Raw genomic sequence first — 17,205 nt, 5'->3', positions numbered from 1 at the left:
GTCTTCACTGCCAGGGAGATTGACGCTCACTCCAATCGATGCAGCAGGTGTCGATTTAGTGGGTCTAGTGAAGATGGCAGAGTGCTCTCCAGTCAACTCTGGTACTCCAGCTCCCCGAGAAGAGTGAGGGAAGTAGACCAGAGAGCGTCTCCCGTCTATGCAGCGCAGTGAAGACACAGAGGTAAGTTGACCTAAGGTATGTCAACTCCAGCTGTGTTATTTATGTAGCTGGACCAGTGTACTTTAGGTCGACTTACCCCAGTGGTGAAGACAAGCCCACAGATTTCACCAATTAAGTATCCAGTTTAAACTTCTCAGGCACTATAACAGCCTAATCATAGAGTCCACAGACAGTCCCCGTAGGTACTCCAATCTATCTCGTCACCTAGGCAATCTTGTCTTTGTGATAGATGGTCCCTTGCACCAAACATCACAACAATATTCAGGTTATTCCCAGTCCCAAAGGACCAGTCACTTACCCCAGGTCACTTGCACCTTAGATCTCACACTAAAGACAACACTGACGGCCAATCCTATAATAAACTATCAAAACATTTATTAACTAGGAAAAGGAAATAAGAGAGTTATTTAAAAGGTTAAAGGAAGTAATCATACGTGCACAAATGAGTTAATCTTAAGTTTCAAAAGGAAATGGAAGCTTCTATAATAAGCAAGCTCTATATGTCCCTTAGGTCTAACCCAGACTAAACACTTGCAATCTCTAGCTCAGGGGTTCTCAACTGTTTTTTTTCTGATGCACCCCTCAACATGCTAAAAAAACTCCAGGGCCCAGCAGGGGCGGGCGTTGGGGGGACTCAGGGCTCTGAACCAGGGTTGGGAACTGTTGGGCATAGGCGTAGTTTGACTTCTATTTTGGGGAGGGGGGAAGGGCCGTCGAGGCTCTGGGCAGCTCTGCACAGTGGAGTCCAGGGAGACAGCGCCCCCTCCACCCCCTGACTCACCTCAGCAGGCCACCCACCTGTCTGAGGCTATGTGCCAGTGGCTGTTCCCCGAGACCTCTGCCGGCCCGGGAGCCAGGTCCCCACCTGGGCAGCTCTGATGGGCTGCATGAGCAGTCAAAGGGGGCTGGGAGCTGGGGAGCAGCCACAACCCCGGGCACCGGGGAAATGCCACAGCTGCCCACTCCATGGCACCACCAGCCTGAGGAGCAGCTGCACCACACTGCCTGGCTCTGGCTTCCCACCTAGGACCTGACAGAGGGCTGGGCCTGAGGGCGGCTGGGGGAGAGGAGGAGGTGGGGGGTAGATCTGCCACCAGGACTGCCCCACTCTGGGTAAGGCACTTTGGGGGGGCAACACCTTTGTGACACTCCAACTCTGCCCCTGTGTTCAAGGTTTCTGCCTGCATCAGGGTTTCAGGCCCCCCTGCCCCCTCCCCCCCCACTCCTGAACCCAGGAGTGGGGGAGCTTGGGGTTTCAGCCATGTGCCGCTCCTGGCTGCAGAGGGAAGGAGCTCAGGGTTTCAGCCCCGCGCCGCTCCCAGCTTCAGCCCCACGGGGAGGGCACCAGGACTTGGGGCACCAGGTTTCAGCAGCGGGGTCCCATGGACCCCCTGAAAGGGCTCGCAGACCCCCATTTGAGAACCGCTGCTCAAGCTTATACCTTGCCTCTAATCAAACAGGATAGAGATTAGAGATACAGTTTCTACTTGTCAGGGATTTTTATTCCCTTCTCTGAGCTGCCAGTTCAGCTGCTGGGGAGGAATTTACTTGCTCGTCTCATTTTCATGGCAGGGAGAGTGTGTGAGAGACATCAGCAAAGTCTTTTGCCCTCTGATGTTCCATAATAGTTTGTCTGATATTGTTATTGTGCCTTCTTTACTGGGCAGGAGATAACACCTTCACACTAGCTAATGCCTTCCTCCTGTTTGGTGATTTACATTTACAGAGGATTACAATACAAACCCTTTAATATTACCTTATAACATGGAATACAGATATTATAATGGAGATTAGTGCATGAAGCAACTTACAAGCATTCAGTAAAGTCTCAACACAGAGCACATTTTTATATCTTCTCATATCTATTTTAACAATACTATCACAGGTGAGCCAGACTAATTCCAGCTATGTATTTGTCAGTATCCACGTGAGGCACATGGACCTTGGTATAAAATGACACCTGATTTACCATTGTCACAAGGGCGTCTCTCAGGATCAGGATGCTGAAGGCCCAAGAGTGTTATAATACATCCCAGGGTCCTAGGAGATGGTGGCGGGGGACAGGTCTGATAGTAAAGGTCACTGCAGTGCTTGTTCACAAACAGCTGCTTCTTCCTGATATTCCTCCCAAAATCTTTACTTTTATGTTCTTTGAAAGGTGGGTGACGGGTGGAGTAGACCGTCCCCTCATTATTTTGTTCACCAGTTAAGCTTAATTCTCAAATCACCAGTTTTGGTTCACTGATATCAGGTCCCACACTTTTCTAGTTTTCCAGGTGTGATCTTACCCCATCCTTGAATTATATCAGTTGACTTTTTGTGTTTGTACTAATTCGGTTGTTCTGTCTACCTTGTGCACTTTTCCCCATCAATATTTATTAGGATAGATTATTGTGACATTTTATGAAATTTCACTCCCTTATAGTTGAGCTCACAATTAGGGTACATTTTTAGGCCCAATTATTACAACAGAACTCCTGTCCCATGTGGTGACCCGAGAATGGGGAGGGCTGTTGTGGCTATGTTCTGGGTCTGACGGTCTTATGGGAGGAACCCATCCCAGCTCTCTCTCTCCCCCCCCGCGCCCCCGCCCTCCACTGGGAGTTGTGGGAGCTCCTGCTCCATGTGTTGCTTTTAGAAAGGGTACAGGTTGTTGGGGTCATGTCCTAGGTTAGTTGGTACAGCTGCTCTAACAGTTTCCAGACGTTGAACTGAATCTCTGAGAGAGAACACAAACGGATTAAGAAGTTACATGAGGTCCCAGAGTGAAAGGGTTTTAATAATCCTATCCTGAACCACCCTGACCAGTCAGGAGTATATGTCTCTATCATGATGGATCAAATCGAAGTCCAACGATCCCAAGAAAGAACGATCAGTTTTCTTTGTTAGCTCTCAGCTATCCATAATGGGAGACCCTTTCAGGCACTTTTCCCCTTCTGGCTTGGGGCTTGTTTACACTACCACTTAAGTCTATTTACCATCACTCAGCGTGTGAAAAAGCCACCCACTGAGTGACGTAAGTTACATCAGTTAAAAGCGGTATCTGCACTGCGCTATGTTGCTGGAAGATGCTCTCCTGATGACATAGCTTCCACCTCTCATTGAGGTGGAGTAGTTATGCTGACGGAAGAGCAGTCTCCCATCAGCACAGCACACCTTCACCGAATGTGCTGCAGTGGCACAGCTGCATCAATGCATCTTTGCTGATATAGCATGGTAGTGTAGACTAGCCCTTGGTGGTCGAGGGACATCACCGGACATCGGCAATACCAGGAGGGATGAGCTGGAGTGCCAATGAGAAGCGCAGTCAGGAAAGGAGCAAATACTTTCCTCATGGATTGTATTTTCTAAATGGACAACCAACCTAATTCTCAACTACTGAGGGACAATCTCCACTCATAGATATATTTTGCTTTCCACAACCAAATCTCTGTACAACTTTTCCTGAGTGATGTACCTGAGTACTCAGATTCTAATATCTAAACTGTATTGTTAAATCTATTCACCAAAATTTGGGTTATTGCTGATTATGCACTCTATGTATCATATGACTTTTAAAACAAACTTTGTATTTGTGGATAATCTAAGCAATATACCCAGATGTACAGACACTCTTTTCCCAACCTATGTTTATATAATTTTTTAAACATTAGCTTTATATTTGCTTTGTTTTACTACTGTGTTCTGTGCATTGTAAAGTTTAACTTTATCCATCTTTGTTAATCAAAATAAATTTACATAATTCACTTATATTCTAGTAAAATAATTTGGAGGGTTCTATTAGTTCTTTCTCTTGGTAGCACATTAGTACTTTCCCTTATTTCAAAGGAAGAGAAGAGACATGGTTGCACTTGCAAAAATTGAAGATCACGTTCATACTCATAGTATTCTAAGACATTTTGTGCACACAGACAGAGCATGCTGTTAAGGTAACAATTAACTGTGAGACACACGGACAGATTATCCTTCCTTGCTGGAATGGAGAACAAAGGAGTTGTAAGGAGATGCAAAATTATTAGAATATTCTTCACCTTGTTCAACAAGGGTTATGTTTTGTCTTTAAGCACAGCCCTGAGCAGGGGACTGTGCAGAAGTTGCACTAGCCCAGGGAGTAATCCTGGGAGACAGTGTGAATCTGAAACAGCCCTCTGATTATCTGTAGAGCAAGACTGTGCTCTGTACCCGATCAGGATACAAGATTTGGGCATGTCTTACTTTGCCCAATAATGGGGAAGCTTATTCCCTTCTTGGCCAAGTATCAGTATACTATATAAATCTGAAAACCTAGAAGTTACAAAGGTGAAAATACCTTTTGGATTGTCCAGTCCACCCCCTGGAAATGCAGGATGGTTCCTTACAGACCATTTTTGTCTAGCTAGCTTTAAAAGTTCGTAATGATTGAGCTACTACCACTGCCATTTGGAGACTATTCCACAGTGTATCACAGCTGTCTGTTGGGAATTCTTTCTTCTTAATATTTCTCAATTTTTTTCCATCCTTAGTTTTATGACTTTTTTCCTAGTTATACCTCTACACTAGTGTTCTACACTAAACGGTCCTTCTTCCTTGGTGCAAACACTATTCAGATATGTCTAGACTGCTCATGAACATAGTAGCAGTGCTAGTTATATTTATTACATGCTAGATTTGTAGTACATGCTTACATTGAGTAATACCTCACTTTGTAGTTGCTCATTGTGAGTAAGAGTGACCAAATCTGCCCCTGTGTGATTTGCAGAGATGAACCCAGGCCAAAAACCAGGATCAACAAGCAGACATAAACTCAAGATGGGATTAGAATCCAGATCCAAAGGCCACAGGAGAAAAATAAATACACATAAATAAAAAACCTCTCAGATCCAAGTACTCATAACATTTAGTGTGTTTGAAATCCTGATCAGAACGTTGCATCTCAGGCCATCCCTAGTAAATAGTAAAAACAGTTTAGGATTTACTATGATAGTAAATAGGCAGAAACATTTACTACTTTCATGCGTTTGTGATGTTTGTCACCATATTTTTAAGATATGATTGGTTTGATTGAAGAGAGAAATTTATAAAAGCTTAAACACATACAATTTAAGTAGCTATTTATTCAGCCTTCTTATCCCACTGAACTTCATAGAAGTAATGCAATCTAATCCATTAAAGTTCTGAACCACAGAGGCATAAAATGATGTCGGCCTAAAATCCCATAATACTTACCAGTGTTTGTGAATGACTAAAGCAGTTAGGGATATTGCCTGTCATTATCTTCTCATGAAGGAGACTGAATGGGATTTCTTCAGATAAGGTATTAAGCCTTTCTACACAGAGTACAGAACTGACATGGTGAGTGGTATTAAAGGAAAACACAGTGGAGATTACATCCCATGGAATGCCATATTTTCCTGTCTTCACCTTTTAAAGTACCATAATGGTCTTCATGACAGCTGCTAAACCTTCAGCTACAGAACATTTCACCGTCCCTTTTTCAGGGCCTTACATTCTGAAATAATTAGTTTAAAGAAGCTCATTCCACCATCATATTTACAGCAAAGAGGCAATCCAGTGTAGTCTGGCAACATACGGGACCCTCAGAAGCTGTGGTCTACACTGACCTTATTAAGTGTATTCCAGCAGTTTAATTAAAATCATTCCAATGCAGACTTCAGCCACATGAGCTTTGGCTGTGACTTCTTATCTCCAAGCCAGACAAGGGCAGGTTCATCAGACTTGAACAGGAGGCCTCCAGAGAAATCAGAAGGCCAGCCTGATTCTCCAATTGATGTGCACTAATAAACCCCATTGCCCCCTCAGAGTGTTATTTGTATCAGGCCTAATTCAACTTCCATTGAAATCAATGGCAAGACATCCATTGGCTTCAATGAGAGTTGGATCAGTCCCGTACCACAAGGAGACTAGGGCCAATAGTTTCACAGTCTGATGCATTGGTTGCATTCTTCCCTATGAGGCAGTAACAAATGATTCATCATGCTATTTAGTCTGCAGAAGAGATGAGTGAGGGGGGATTTGATAGCAGCCTTCAACTACCTGAAGGGGGGTTCCAAAGAGGATGGAGCTAGGCTGGTCTCAGTAGTGGCAGATGACAGAACGAGGAGCAATGACATGAGGAAGCTGAAGGGAAAAGCTCAGACTTGCAGATGGAAACAGGACCAAAGAACTCTGAGGGGAGACTGCTGGGTAAAGAAAGTGGACAGTGGAAGCATGTGACTAAGAGAAGCAGGCAGAGGAAAAGATGGGCTAGTGAAAGAGAAATAGAGTTCAGGAACAGAATTGCAGAGTTGGAAAATGAAGAAGGGGCACAGCAGGTGGTCACTGAAGGTGGGAGGGCAAGGAAGAAGAGAAGAGCAGCTAGTTCTATAGGAAGAGGGGAAGAGTCAATGGAGGTAACACCAAATATGAGCCCCAGGAGGATTCAGGATGGTTGCAGAGGATTGCAAGGGAGAATAGGAATTGAGGGGACTTGCAGCCAGAGGGAACAGGGGATAGTAAGTTAAAGAAGTATGGGCTGGATGAATGGACGATAAGGTGGATAGAAAGCTGGCTAGATTGTCGGGCTCAATGGGTAGTGATCAATGGCTCCATGTCTAGTTGGCAGCCGGTATCAAGTGGAGTGCCCCAAGGGTCGGTCCTCAGGCCAGTTGTGTTCAATATCTTCATTAATGATCTGGAGGATGGTGTGGATTGCACCCTCAGCAAGTTTGCAGATGACGCTAAACTGGGAGGAGAGGTAGATACTCTGGAGGGTAGGGATAGGATACAGAGGGCCCTAGACAAATTAGAGGATTGGGCCAAAAGAAATTTGATGAGGTTCAACAAGGACAAGTGCAGAGTCCTGCACTTAGGACGGAAGAATCCCATGCACCGCTACAGACTAGGGACCGAATGGCTCGGCAGCAGTTCTGCAGAAAAGGACCTAGGGGTTACAGTAGACGAGAAGCTGGATATGAGTCAACAGTGTGCCCTTGTTGCCAAGAAGGCCAGTGGCATTTTGGGATGTATAAGTAGGGGCATTGCCAGCAGATCGAGGGATGTGATCATTCCCCTCTATTCGACATTGGTGAGGCCTCATCTGGAGTACTATGTCCAGTTTTGGGCCCCACACTACAAGAAGGATGTGGAAAAATTGGAAAGAGTCCAGCGGAGGGCAACAAAAATGATTAGGGGACTGGAACACATGACTTATGAGGAGAGGCTGAGGGAACTGGGATTGTTTATCTGCGGAAGAGAAAAATGAGGGGGGATTTGATAGCTGCTTTCAACTACCTGAAAGGGGGTTCCAAAGAGGATGGATCTAGACTGTTCTCAGTGGTAGCAGATGACAGAACAAGGAGTAATGGTCTCAAGTTGCAGTGGGGGAGATTTAGGTTGGATATTAGGAAAAACTTTTTCACTAGAAGGGTGGTGAAACACTGGAATGCGTTACCTAGGGAGGTGGTGGAATCTCTTTCCTTAGAAGTTTTTAAGGTCAGGCTTGACAAAGCCCTGGCTGGGATGATTTAGTTGGGGATTGGTCCTGCTTTGAGCAGGAAGTTGGACTAGATGACCTCCTGAGGTCCCTTCCAACCCTGATATTCTATGATAGACCGGAGAATAGCACCATCACCAGGAAAAGGCAAGACTACATGATTGGCAACTCCTTACCGAGAAGAATAGACAAGCCTGTAACCAGAGCTGATCCAGAGAAGAGAAGGGTGTGCTGTCTGCCGGGTGCTAAGATATGGGATGTGGACCTGAGGCTGAAGAGGATCCTAATGGGAGTGGGAAAGAATCCACTGATTGTCCTTCATGTGGGAACAAATGATATGGCTAGATTCTTGCTTGATCGTATCAAGGGAAACTATGCCAGGCTGGGGAAGATGCTTAAGGAAATCAAGGCTCAGGTGATCTTCAGTGGGATTCTGCCTGTCCCTAGAGAAGGGCAACAAAGGTGCGACAAGATTATGATGCTCAACAGATGGCTCAGGCAGTCGTGCTATAAGGAGGGCTTTGGGATGTATGGCCACTGGGAGGCATTCATAGACAGAGGACTGTTCTCTCAGGATGGACTTCACCCGAGTAGGAAGGGAAATAGACTTCTAGAATGGAGGCTGGCACAACTGATTAAGAGAGCTTTAAACTAGGAATTTGGGGGAGATGGTTGGGAGATTTCCAGGTAATCTCCAAGCCGGATTTTAACATTGAGAGGAAAGAAAATGAAGTAAGAAAGGATACAGTTGTGGGTAGGAGAATGGACATAAGGAGGAAGGGCAGTGTAGATACCAGTCGAATAGGTGATACTGGTGGTAGAATGTCTGTGCCTAATCGGGTAAAGAATGTGACTGAAGCCAAACAGCAAAAATTAAGATGTTTGTATACCAATGCAAGGAGTCTAGGTAACAAAATGGAGGAACTAGAGTTACTGGTGCAAGAAGTGAAATCAGCTATTATAGGGATAACAGAAACATGGTGGAATAGTAGTCATGACTGGAGTTCAGGTATTGAAGGGTATGTGCTGTTTAGGAAAGACAGAAATAAAGGCAAAGGTGGTGTAGTAGCATTGTATATCAATGATGAGGTAGACTGTAAAGAAACAAGAAGTGATGGAATGGATAAGATAGAGTCTGTCTGGGCAAAAATCACATTGGGGAAGAAAGCTACTAGAGCCTCCCCTGGTGGTGCTTGGGGTGTGCTATAGGCCACCTGGATCTGATTTGGATATGGATGGAGACCTCTTTAATGTTTTAATGAAGTAAATACTAATGGGAATTGTGTGATCATGGGACACTTTAAATTCTTAGATATAGACTGGAGGACAAGTGCTAGTAATAATAATAGGGCTCAGATTTTCCTGGATGCAATAGCTGATGAATTCCTTCACCAAGTAGTTGCTGAACCAACAAGAGGGGATGCCATTTTAGATTTGGTTTTGGTGAGTAGTGAGGACCTCATAGAAGAAATGGTTGTAGGGGACAACCTTGGTTCGAGCGGTCATAAGCTAATTCAGTTCAAACTAAGTGGAAGGATAAACAAAAGTAGATCTGTGACTAGGGTTTTTGATTTCAAAAAGGCTAACTTTAAAAAATTAAGGGAATTAGTTAGGGAAGTGGATTGGATTGAGAAACTTGTGGATCTAAAGGCAGAGGAGGCCTGGAATTACTTCAAGTCAAAGTTGGAGAAACTATTGGAAGCCTGCATCCCAAGAAAGGGGAAAAAATTCATAGGCAAGAGTTGTAGACCAAGCTGGATGAGCAAGCATCTCAGAGAGGTGATTAAGAAAAAGCAGAAAGCCTACAAGGAGTGGAAGATGGGAGGGATCAGCAAGGAAAGCTACCTTATCGAGGTCAAAACATGTAGGGATAAAGTGAGAAAGGCCAAAAGTCATGTAGAGTTGGACCTTGCAAAGGGAAATAAAAGCAATAGTAAAAGGTTCTATTGCCATATAAATAAGAAGAAAACAAAGAAAGAAGAAGTGGGACCACTTAACACTGAGGATGGAGTGGAGGTTAAGGATAATCTAGGCATGGCCCAATATCTAAATAAATACTTTGCCTCAGTCTTTCATGAGGCTAATGAGGAGCTTAGGGATAATGGCAGGATGACAAATGGGAATGAGGATATTGAAGTAGATGTTACCACATCCGAGGTAGAAGCCAAACTCGAACAGCTTAATGGGACTAAATCGGGGGGCCCAAATAATCTTCATCCAAGAATATTAAAGGAACTGGCACATGAAATTGCAAGTCCATTAGCAAGAATTTTTAATGAATCTGTTAACTCGGGTTGTACTGTATGACTGGAGAATTGCTAACATAGTTCCTATTTTTAAGAAAGGAAAAAGAAGTAATCTGGTAACTACAGGCCTGTTAGTTTGACATCTGTAGTTTACACGGTCTTGGAAAAAAATTGAAGGAGAAAGTAGTTAAGGACTGTAACAGGGTCGGGCCAGATGGCTACAGGAGAGTAATAGAAGGCAGATATATTAGCCCCAGGTTAAGTAGGTCCCTTTTCCCTGGGTAAGGTAACAGGGAAGGTTCCAGAACAATCAGGAACCTTCTGGAGACAATTAAGACAGACAGGCTGCAGCCAATCAAGAAGCTGTTAGAATCAATTACGGCAGGCTAATCAGGGGACCTGGGTTTAAAAAGGAGCTCACTTCAGTTTGTGGTGCACGTGTGAGGAGCTGGGAGCAAGAGGCACTAGGAGCTGAGAGTGAGAACGCAGACTGTTGGAGGACTGAGGAGTACAAGCATTATCAGACACCAGGAGGAAGGTCCTATGGTGAGATTAAAGAAGGTGTTGGGAGGAGGCCATGGGGAAGTAGCCCAGGGAGTTGTAGCTGTCGCACAGCTGTTCCAGGAGGCACTCTAGACAGCTGCATTCCACAGGGCCCTGGGCTGGAATCTGGAGTAGAGGGCGGGCCCGGGTTCCCCCCAAACCTCCCAACTCCTGGTCAGACACGGGAGGAGTTGACCTGGACTGTTGGTTCAGAAAAACAGCCAAGCTGAGGGCTGCCGTGAAGCTCCAAGGCGAGAAAATCAGCCAATAAGCGCAAGACCCACCAAGGTAGAGGAGAAACTTTGTCACAGGACATTGAGATCAATGGTAATTGGGACAAAATACAACATGGTTTTACAAAAGGTAGATCATGCCAAACCAACCTGATCTCCTTCTTTGAGAAGGTAACAGATTTTTTAGACAAAGGAAATGCAGTGGATCTAATTTATCTTGATTTCAGTAAGGCATTTGATATGGTTCCACATGGGGAATTATTAGCTAAATTGGAAAAGATGGGGATCAATATGAAAATTGAAAGATGGATAAGGAACTGGTTAAAGGGGAGACTACAGCGGGTCATACTGAAAGGTGAACTGTCAGGCTGGAGGGAGGTTACTGGTGGAGTTCCTCAGGGATCAGTTTTGGGACCAATCTTATTTAATCTTTTTATTACTGACCTTGGCACAAAAAGCGGGAATGTGCTAATAAAGTTTGCGGATGACCCAAAGCTGGGAGGTATTGCCAATACAGAGAAAGACCAGGATATCATACAGGAAGATCTGGATGACCTTGGAGTAATAGTAATAGGATGAAATTTAATAGTGAAAAGTGCAAGGTCATGCATTTAGGGATTAATAATAAGAATTTTTGTTGTAAGCTGGGGACTTATCAGTTGGAAGTAACAGAGGAGGAGAAGGACCTCAGAGTATTGGTTGATCACAGGATGACTATGCGCCGCCAATGTGATATGGCTGTGAAAAAAGCTAATGCAGTCTTGGGATGCATCAGGCGAGGTATTTCCTGTAGAGATAAGGAGGTGTTAGTACCGTTATACAAGGCACTGGTGAGACCTCATCTGGAATTCTGTGTGCAGTTCTGGTCTCCCATGTTTAAGAAGGATGAATTCACACTGGAACAGGTACAGAAAAGGGCTACTAGGATGATCCGAGGAAAGGAAAACCTGTCTTATGAAAAGAGACTCAATAAGCTTGGCTTGTTTAGCCTAACTAAAAGAAGGCTGAGGAGAGATATGATTGCTCTCTATAAATATATCAGAGGGATAAATACAAGGGAGGGAAAAGAATTATTTAAGCTCAGTACCAATGCTGGCACAAGAACAAATGGATATAAACTGGCCATCAGAAAGTTTAGACTTGAAATTAGATGAAGGTTTCTAACCATCAGAGGAGTGAAGTTCTGGAACAGCCTTCCAAGGGAATCAGGGGGGCAAAAGACCTATCTGGCTTCAAGACTAAGCTTGATAAGTTTGTGCAGGGGATGGTATGATGGGATAGCCTAATTTTAGCAATTAATTGATCTTTGACTATTAGCGGTAAATATGCCCAATAGCCTATGATGGGATGTTAGATGGGGTGGGATCTGAGTTACTAGAGAGAATTCTCTCCTGGGTGTCTGGCTGGTGAATCTTGCTCACATGCTCAGGGTTTACCTGATCACCATATTTGGGATCGGGAAGGAATTTTCCTCCAGGGCAGATTGACAGAGGCCCTGGGGGTTTTTCGCCTTCCTCTGCAGCTTGGGGTACGGGTCACTTGCTGGAGGATTCTCTGCACCTTGAAGTCTTTAAACCATGGTATGAGGACTTCAACAGCTCAGACATAGGTTAGGGGTTTATTACAGGAGTGGATGGATGAGATTCTGTGGCCTGCGTTGTGCAGGAGTTCAGACTAGATGATCATAATGGTCCCTTCTGACCTCAAAGTCTATGAGTCTCAAGTTGCAGTGTGGAAGGTCTAGGCTGGATATTAGGAAAAACTATTTCACTGGGAGGGTGGTGAAGCACTGGAATGTGTTACCTAGGGAGGTGGTGGAATCTCCATCCTTAGAGGTTTTTAAGGCCTGGCTTGACAAAGCCTTGGCTGGGATGATTTAGTTGGGGATTGGTCCTGCTTTGAGCAGGGGGTTGGACTAGATGACCTCCTGAGGTCCCTTCCAACCCTGATATTCTGTGATTCTATGATGATTCTATCGTAGAGCGACTGTGTGACGAAAGGTACCATAATTCAGGTAAGACATAAACATTATGCCCTACTTGTTGTGACCATTAAACATACCATTGCACTTTTTAAATACGTTCTTCCTGCTTACAGGGAATTTCCCCTGCAGCTTCTGTTAGATAGTGTTTTTCACCTCCAATCCTAGGGCCCATATCTTTAAATCAGTGGGAATTTCTCTCTAAACCAGAGGTGGGCAAACTGTGGCCCGCAGGTCCGTCCTGCCCAGTGTTTAAGCTCCCGGCCGGGAAGGCTAGCCCCTGGCCCCTCCCCCGCTGTCTCCCCTCCCACAGCCTCAGCTCGCCATGCCGCCAGTGCTCTGGGCAGTGGGGCTGCGAGCTCCTGCTGGGCAGCGTTGCTGCAAGAGCTGCCGGCCTGCCCCGGTGCTCTAGACTGTGAGGCGGCATGGCTCACTTCAGCCAGGCGGCACAGCTGCCAGTCCTGGTGCTCTGAGCAGCATGGTAAGGGGGCGGGTCATGGGGGGTTGGATAAGGGGCAGGGAGTCCCAGGGGGCAGTCAGGGGACAGGGAGCAGGGGGTGGTTGGATAGGCATGGGGGTCCCAGCGGGGGCAGTTAGAGGTGGGGGGGTCCCGGGACGGGGCGGTCAGGGGACAAGGAGCAGGGGAGGTTGGATGGGTCAGAGATTCTAAGGGGGGCAGTCAGGAGCAGGAAGTGGGAGGGGGCAGATAGGGGGCGGGGTCAGGCTGTTTGGGAAGGCACAACCTTCCCTACCTGGCCCTCCATATAGTTTCGGAACCCCAATGTGGCCCTCAGGCCAAAAGGTTTGCCCACCCCTGCTCTAAATCATTTCACAGTGCTGCTGTGTTGCATCGCAGAGGGGTCAGCATTTCAGTAGTTAGTATACTGATTCCTGAGTGGACAGTTATAGTGAAGGTTGCCGGAGCACTTCTATTCAAATCCCCTGTTTCCAGCTGCACATACAAACATGGAAACAACTGGGGACTGGAAGTGGTAACTGTACTCCGTTGTTGGCTGTGTGTTTGTATTCTTGGTCTATGCTGTCCTACCTCTGTGCAGATAGCTGATATAGCAGACCTCGATCAAACTGCCCAAAAAGACCACAGACTCGGTTCCATACTGAAGACACTCGTCCAGGTTTATTATCGACGAAGCCCAGTAATAGCTTCTGGGACACTAAGATATGTATACCCATGACAATGGACTAGGCTCAGTGAATGGTGGGACTTTCCATTCCCCACTCAGCTGGACAAAGACATCCCCTCTGAGACCCCTCTTTATACACTGACACAAACAAGTTATCTATTGCCCATCTGACATGGTTAGTTACCACCCTTTACCTTGTACATGTTGGTTTGATCAAAACATCTCTATCTATCACGCTTCATCTTACCTAATCTTTAAGAGGGGGTCAGTGTGTCCTTGTATCATCTTTAGGGAGTGTGTTTACACCATAACCTTGAAAGGGGATGTTCTGATACCACCCTTCTGGAATGTGTGCCTAGGAGTGCTTGTGTTTTTGCAACACCCGCACTGTTCTTACCAGGTTCTGTGAACTTGCAAGTGGGCAGGTTTTGTAGCAGGGCCTGACTTCTGTTTATGGCCTGACTTTTGCTAACTTGTCTTTATATCAGCAGGGCCTGACTACTTCAGTTCAGGCCTTAAACCATAGACCAGGCCTCATGTCTCAGGCTGTCTCTTTCTACGACAGTAATTTATAACCCCAACTATACATATAAAAATAAATAAATAAAAACAATCCCAACTATATATATAAATATAATCCCAACTATACATATAACATGATGGGGTCTAAATTAGCTGTTACCAGTCAAGAGAGAGATCTCGGAGTCATTGTGGATAGTTCTCTGAAAACATCCACTCAATGTGCAGCGGCAGTCAAAAAAGTGAACAGAATGCTGGGAATGATTAAGAAAGGGATAGATAATAGGACAGAAAATATCATGTTGCCTCTATATAAATCCATGATATGCCGACATCTTGAATCTTTGTGCAGATGTGGTCTTCCCATCCCCAAAAAGATACACTGGAATTGGAAAAGGTTCAGAAAAGGGCAACAAAAATTATTAGGGGTATGGAACAGCTGCCCTATGAGGAGAGATTAATAAGACTGAGATGGCTAAGGGGAGATATAATTGAGGTCTATAAAATCATGACTGGTATAGAGAAAGTAGATAAGGAAGTGTTGTTTACTCCTTCTCATAACACAAGAACTAGATTTCAGAGTAGCACTAGGGGTCACCAAATGAAATTAATAGGCAGCAGGCTTAAAACAAATAAAAGGAAGTATTTTTTCACACAACTCACAGTCCACCTGTGGAACTCCTTGCCAGAGGATGTTGTGAAGGCCAAGGCCATAACAGGGTTCAAAAAAGAATTAGATAACTTCATGGAAGATAGGTCCATCAATAGCTATTAGCCAGGATGGGCAGGAATGGTGTCCCTAGCCTCTGTCTGCCAGAAGCTGGGAATGAGCGACAGGGGAGGGATCACTTGATGATTACCTGTTCTGTTCATTCCCTCTGGGGCACCTGGCACTGGCCACTGTCGGGAGACAGGATACTGGGCTAGATGGACCCTTGGTCTGACCCAGTAGGGCCATTTTTACATTCTTATGGGTGATATTTTTTAATGATAATGCTACATGCCATGTTCTACATTGTAGCTAATGGAAGGAAAATCCCAACCTGCTCAATTAATCTCTTTGAATATCAATGAGTTTCAGGTTGGTGGTAGGTGTAGGGTCAAATTCAATTCCTACTGAAGTCAGTGGGAGTGTTGTTGAAGTTAGTGGGGGCTGGACAGGACCTAGGTTCACTTCAATAAATCAGGGGACTGAAGTCAGGACTCTTGGGTTATATCTCAGCACTATTATTGACTCACACTACAATCATGAGCAAATTGCTCAACCTCAGTGCTTTAGTCCTCACATCTGTAATATAGATTCCACACTTCACAGGGGTCTAGAAGATTTATCTAGTGTAATTAATGTATGTTTATAATGTATAATTAATGGCTTTGTGATTGCAATATGGAAGGTGCTATAGAAGCGCAAAAATATTACTATTCACATTAAAAACATACGGTCAAATCTTCTGCTGGTGTAAATCAGTGTTTGTTCCATAAAAGTCAGTGGAGCTACACTGACTTACACCAGTTGAGGGATCTGGCCCATATAGTTATGTTTCAGTTATTACAGTATAATATGGAAAAAAACTCAGCAAGCATTTTTTTTATTCCTCTTCTCTCCTCAGGCTTCAATAACTGGCAAGGAAAACTGACGTTAAAATATAAATGACACACTGGTAAGTAATATTTGATTAAATTTGTATATTTTATTTTTGGCACATTATGTTAAATAATTTGTTCTCATTTGGCAGCAGCTGATTCTTTTAATATTGCCTTAAGCATAACGCTCAATTTTGTTAAAGGAAATGCATACTTTTGTGAATTTTCCTATATAATCGACTAATGTGGCATACATCTTAATACCCACTCCTCTTCCTTTGCATCATTACTAGGTGACTTACAGGCCAGTTGAATGTAGCACTGAGCCTTCTAGAAATTAGAATGATTTGTAGCTTCTCACAGTGATGCTGGTTGCCTGTCACCCTTGAAATTCAAATGATGCCATTGGCATGAAATTCAACCTCCCTTTTTGAACTCTGTAGGAAACGTTGCGTGTCCAGTGAAAATTATCTCACACCATAGGTCTCAACCTGGCAATCCATAAAAAATAGCTCCATCTTTGTTTACGTTATTGATAGTGTCACCGCTGTAATTTGTACCACACATCTCGGATATGTAAATTTTCCAAACCATGATTTTGAAAGACTTTGTTGAGAAGTACAGCATCCAAGTCAATGAAAAGGCTCCTGTTGATTTCAGTGGAAATTGGATTGTGCCCTTATAAAGTTGTACAAGTGAAGGTTCCAGGGTGTTATTAATATTTGACAATATTGAATCTATTTATAAATCATATTGCAATTATATTTATAACTTACAAATTTCCATTACCTACAGTGGGAGGTATCTACTTGAGCACTGGGGGGATTTGACCATTTAGCCATTATTTTTAATTTTTATAGGCTTTAGTGTTATCGACTAGTACAGTGTGTGCCACCAACAAACTCAATCTCTCTCATTACTGTAGATGAATAATGATGTCAGCTGCAAGCCTAAATAATTAATAATTCAATCAAGAAGCTGTTAAGGTATTTGCTAAGATGTGTTCCGGGTTTAATAAACAAAGCTGATGTTTATGTTTATTCTTACATGTTTGGGTATAAAGAATTGCAATAATTTAAGCTGCCATTATGTCAATAACATTAAGGGTTGAAAAAAATCATATCCTGTAACGTAAGTATAACAAAGTCTTAATTCTAAAATATTTAACATGCCATACAAGGAGGAAGCAGAAGAATGGTATCTATTGATGATTGACAATATATTTGCATACTATGCAATAAAATGACTTTTTAGAGATATATAAGCCCAAAGACTTTTTTTATAGGCTATAAATAGCAGAGT

General features: G+C 44.1%; 1 protein-coding gene across 1 annotated transcript in view; it reads left to right on the top strand.

The window, feature by feature from the left end:
* Window positions 1-17,205, top strand: part of TENM4 (teneurin transmembrane protein 4) — a 2,219,108-nt gene that overhangs the window by 290,965 nt on the left and 1,910,938 nt on the right. Inside the window, exon 2 of the mRNA XM_074955672.1 lies at window positions 15,930-15,980. The gene's annotated coding sequence lies outside the window, so the exon portion shown is untranslated. The remainder of the gene's footprint in view (window positions 1-15,929; window positions 15,981-17,205) is intronic.

The sequence above is a fragment of the Natator depressus genome, chromosome 1, assembly GCF_965152275.1.
Source record: "Natator depressus isolate rNatDep1 chromosome 1, rNatDep2.hap1, whole genome shotgun sequence".
NCBI lineage: Eukaryota > Metazoa > Chordata > Testudines > Cheloniidae > Natator > Natator depressus.
This window is presented reverse-complemented; position numbering and strand designations above follow the sequence as displayed.